Source organism: Montipora foliosa, chromosome 10 (assembly GCF_036669935.1).
Source record: "Montipora foliosa isolate CH-2021 chromosome 10, ASM3666993v2, whole genome shotgun sequence".
In the NCBI taxonomy this organism is placed as follows: domain Eukaryota; kingdom Metazoa; phylum Cnidaria; class Anthozoa; order Scleractinia; family Acroporidae; genus Montipora; species Montipora foliosa.
In genome coordinates this window covers 33,668,196-33,673,713 of record NC_090878.1, presented here as the reverse complement: position 1 = coordinate 33,673,713, position 5,518 = coordinate 33,668,196, and the positions used below count along the sequence as shown (strand labels likewise).

Sequence of the window (5,518 nt, the reverse complement as noted above, 5' to 3'; positions counted from 1 at the left end):
ACAGCACGTAGACACAACACCAGTCCCTATCATCGACGTGCTTAATAAACACAATCAGTGGGACACTGTTACCATAAGAGCAAAGATAACACAGATAAAGGACACGACAATCGTTGGATCAAAGACAACACTGCAAGCATACCATTGGACATCTCGGAAAACAATATCGACAAGTTCACACTTGGGTCTGCCTACATTGTAGCTCCTGTGCAAGTGCGTGTATGGTCAGGTCGTAAAAAACCCAGCACTGTTGTGAAAACTACGGTAACCGAGATCAGCGACGAGATCTTTACAGACATCTCTCCCTCGAGCGACCTAGATGACAACAGTGATCCCGACTTGGTAACAGTCACGAAAGAGATCCTTCGAGTCCAGAGCAGCGAAAAATTTCTAAAATGTCTAAAATGTAACCGTAAGGTACAAGGAGATTGCAATCCTCGGATTGTAAGCTGCAAAAGATGTGGAAGTATGAGAGCTGACAGATGTAAATACGGTTTATCTGTAAAGGTCGAAGTGAAACTCAGTGATGATGATGAGCTTTACATTAAATTCGGCGATGAATCACTTGCCAAAATCCTCCATGACAAAGTCTTATCAATGAATGAGGACTCTATCACTGAACAATTGTTGTTTGTTGAAGATATCACAGCTACTTACAATATAAATTCTCATACAGTTGAAAACGTTCTATAAATTCCTGATACAGTATCGCGTCGTTAATGTTAAGCTTACTGTTTGTAAGGAGAACTTGAAAGATTACATAGTATGCCATATAGGATCTGGACAATATTCGGAGCTGGAAAGATTATATAGTTTGATCTGGACAATATTCAGAGCTTGAACGATTTTATAGATTGCAAGATACGTTCAAATTTTTAAGAAAACTCGTTATTATAATAAAATTATTGATGGCAATAATGACTATTTGCTTCCTTATAAAATCGGCGCTGCTTACACCATGAATCCCGCGCTCATACTTTCCTTCTAAAAATGACGTTTATCCCATATATTAATGATAGGAAATCATTCTTTTTTTCCTCGTACAGTTTAAAAGAAAATTACTTCAAGTTATACTCGAAACCATAACATATCCTAACACATATTACGGAAATGATTAACATTGGAGAAAAGGAATGCTTTCGTACTTCTCTGCTCTGCTCTACTCTGCTACACGTACATGCTGCAAAGTAGACTAAGTGAATTAAATATACGTTGGGGAAAAATGAGAAGAAAGGGGAAAAGACAAAAGGCAACTTACTTTTCCCTCTCCTCTCTTTTTCTCCTTTTGCTAATATGAAAGACAGGCACAAAAAAATCTGGTATCACTTTCTTCACCCTCCGTCTATTACACTTTGAAACCCCTACCCCTGCAGCAGGCTATGTTCGCGGATATACCTTTCGATTTTCTAGAACGAAGCCCGAGTTCACGCAGTTATGCGTCTAGTTAGAACTAAATTAAACTATTCTATGTACGATGATATAACGATATAATCGCGTGACTGCGGTTTAGGGTGTGCTAACCAATGATTACGAATTATCTAACAAATAAGGTATTCATAAAATAGGCACAAATACTAGAACAGTCTTGCCAAGTTCCCCAGCAATAAAACACAAGGTACCGAGTACAACAAACGCCATAACTAATCTTTTATTCGAATCCAAGATGTCCCTTAAGAGCTCTCGCTTCCTTCAAATTTCCTTAATAATTGTTTTTTAGTGATTTCCACCATAGGCGAAGGACAGATCCCTATCATTCGAAAATAACAAAACTGGAGAATAACAAAAATTTGAAACAAAAAAAGAAAAAATCGACAAAAGACACACCTGAATACGAATATAGCAACATATATAGAAAACCTAACTTTCTTTTATTAACTGGATGAACCTGTTATAAAGAAAGCATATCAGTGGGAGATTTACTCATAGTAAAAGCAAACGAACCAAGGGGATCCAAGCCATCTCAAATTTTTCAATAGCCACATACAACTAACAAGCACTAATATAACAGAAATGGTAAGGATTCTCATGATACACAAGCCATCAGTCAAAAAGCTCTAGTCGCCCACGGAATCATTCAGGACAATGCGCGGTCCAATCCTCAGTGGATATTGGAGGGGCATTGGTGTAACCAGTTTGCTGATGCCCTCTAACTACCGTAGTAGTGTAATAAATCTAGTTGTTGTTTTACTTTGATCGTCCCCTTTGCCTTTTACGAACGTAAACAAAGAATATTGTCAGGTTCGTTCCGATGTCTCTTACCGAGAGTTTTACGACTTACCAAAAAAATTGGAGAGTCCCCTGCTTTTTAAAAGTACCCATTTCGTCACTTGGTAATTCGCTCACTACAGAGAATAGTTATAAATTAGAAAGACTTGTGTCTGACATATCAAAATAAAGAAAGTTAACAAAAAACGGCATACCACCGACAGTCAACCGATGTACCACACTGTTATTTTCAAGGAGTAGATTTAACTCCAAAAAGGGGGTTAAAAAAAAAGGTACAAAACCACTCCATTTTTGGAGAAAAATTCACTCCGGTAATGCTTACTCCGTTTTTGGAGTAAAATGTACTCCTATATCTTTTACTCTTTTGTTGGGGTAAAAATTTACTCCAGTATTGTTTACCCCTCCTGTGGTGTAAAATTCACTCCAATACAAGAGTAAATTTTATCCTTCTATTGGAGTGAATTGAACTCTTTAAATGGAGTTCAATTTACCCTTGACAGAGTTAAATTACCTCCAAAACTGGGGTGAGACAAAAAGGTACAAAACCACTCCTTTTCAAGAGTAAAATTTACCCTCTTAAACTTTACTCCCCTTGTCAGAGTAATATTTACTCTTTCTACAGAACACATTCACCCTCACTAGATCTACTGTACCTTCATTTATAGTCAGATTTCTCATAAAACCATGAAAAGTTCATTTTTTTAAATATTATGTAAAGAAAAGACCAGGTTTACAATGAAGCATCTAATACTGGTAATTTTAATCATAAGATTGCAAAGAATGCACATCGATATGCACGATAAATACAATCTGTATACACATACAAATACATCACAAAAATCAAAGCTATCTTTATTCTAATTATTCGGGCAATAATAAAATGGCAATCAGCGGAATGTGTTCTTGCCTTAAACAAAGATAAATTGAGTGGTTTGTGTTTTGATTACAGATTATAACAATGAATGGCTGCAAAATAACTTCAATTACAAAAACTAAAGCATACAACAAACTTGGATAAATGTGACTCAGTATAACAAAATGGGTTTTATGTACATGTAATACAAGTCAGTTCTTACAGAAAGAAGTCAAACGTAAAAAAATGGAACATGCCTTAGGATAACTGATGCAAAAATTTTGCCATCGTTGACCTTTACCAATGTGTTCTTTTTTTCTCCAACAGAATTGTTTTCAAAAAGAAAAAAAAACACAGAACTTAGGCTGATAATTTACATTAAGAAAAAACTAAAAACTTTTTGTTTCCAAAAAGAAGAAAAAAACCCCTGAGATTAAGCTGATAATTAAGTATGCTCCCAGCAAAACAATTACAGCAAATGAAAGTTTTAACAAAACCTTGCTTTCTGCCACAAGGTAAATGTCTCTAGTTCAATTAGTGTGCCAGAAGCAACAATCCTTGCAAATGTTGTTTTTAGAACCTCTCCATTGATTGACTCATCATCCTTAAAAGTAATTAAAGAGAATAATGATTAGTATCATCCCTTCCAAAATTAAGATCATTTGACAATATTCTAACAAAATAGGAAGAGAGCACAAATCTAATACATCCCTAATCCTGAGAAACAAAAGACACCAGCCACCAATTTTGGTGTACCAAATAAATGGAACCAGATGTAATACCGGTACTTGCATGAGATTATATCTGTAACATTGTTCTTGATTCATTGAGTAACTCAGTTAACTATCAAATTTATTTTGTCATAATGATAAAAGTACATATATAGTGGTGGAACTCATGGAACAAATCTTGAAAATATATTGCCAGATGCTTTCTTTGTCTTCAACACTTTTCCAAAACAAATTATGTGTGATGAGGTATTTAGAATTATCTCATTTAACAGTATTTTAAATTTTAAACTGAAAGCAGATATTGGGTGAGACAATGGATAAATGAAACTGCAGCATCATCTTCCGCTAATCGCTAGGCATTACTAGTCTATACGTACACAGGCCTGTAACTCAGACAGTGCCTTATAATTATTTTATTGCAGTGACTGTCAAGAATTAGTTGTTAAAGTGTAATTTATGCGAGTTATTTGTAAATATCTATATGCATCACTTGTTTAAAAGCAACAATCAGCTTATAAGTCTTTCAGACTTTCAGCTGTTTGACTGCATTACAGGTCTTTTACAGAAACATGCCTCAAAGGAATGTTTTCATTGCAACAACCTTTTCTTTTATCTGAGGGTTTTCTCCAACTCCTCTTCCATAGATGATACATGTAGTGGTTTGTACTGTATGTTGCAAGAAGAAGACATCTTCTTGCCTAGCCTCAGCACTTTCTGTAACCAACTCTCTGTCCAAACTTCCCAGCAATCTTTTAATGAACCAATTCCCAGCTGTACCCACCTCCAATTTGAACTGTTAGTCAACAAATAAATATAGTGAAAAGTTTCAGTTTTCTTGGAAAAAATAAGTCATAATCTCAGTCACATTTCCAAACAAAAATTATTACCGCTACTTACAGATAAAAGATGTCATAAGAATTTCATCCAGCTAGATAAGAACACTCAATATCACATGTCTCAAAAAAAAAAATGCTGGTACATGTAATAATAAAGCTGATCATTTCTAAGGTGTATGACAACTGCAGACTGCCTACAAATAGCGATTGTAAACAGTATTTAAGTCTAAGCACCCATTTTAAATAAAACGTTTAGCTTTCAATAACTGTGAGTTACGGTTAGTTTGGGGTCTGCACTCTGCAAGTGTCAGACACTGTCACTTCTGTTATAACGTACAGTGTAAGTGTTTGAAGAGCAGACTCATCACAATTTGGCTCTCTATTCTTTAAACGCCAATAATAACAATCTCATGCAGGCATTAACATACTATTTGCATTGAGTACAATAGTTTAAATGACAGCTGAAGCTTTCTGCTTTCTGTCGTCATGTAATTTGCGGTGAGAGCACTCTAATACCAAATCATTTGCTTAACCATTTGATCTAAAGCTTCATTTCTCTTGTGAAATACATACCAATTTGTTAAAGCACTTAAGCCAAATTAAATATCCTTGCCTGACAAATTTGGGACTTCAAGGTGCATGTAAAAGGTTTGAATTCTACATAAGCTTACATTAAATTGTCATAAGGCCCGATTCAGACGCCATACTTTTCATGAGCCAAACTTAATACATGAAAAGTTCGACGTTTGAATCAATTAAGAACGACTATTTTAATTTGGAATGGCTCAGGCGTTCTTTTCAACTGGCCTAGACAGGAATTCGGCTTAAGCATGGCCGTGGATCGGCTTTGATTTCAGACGTCGAACGTTTCA

At 35.4% G+C, this 5,518-nt stretch overlaps 1 pseudogene; it reads left to right on the top strand.

The window, feature by feature from the left end:
- The window catches only part of LOC137972826 (uncharacterized), a 1,207-nt pseudogene extending 514 nt beyond the window's left edge, over positions 1–693 (top strand).
- The last annotated feature ends 4,825 nt before the right edge of the window (positions 694–5,518 follow it).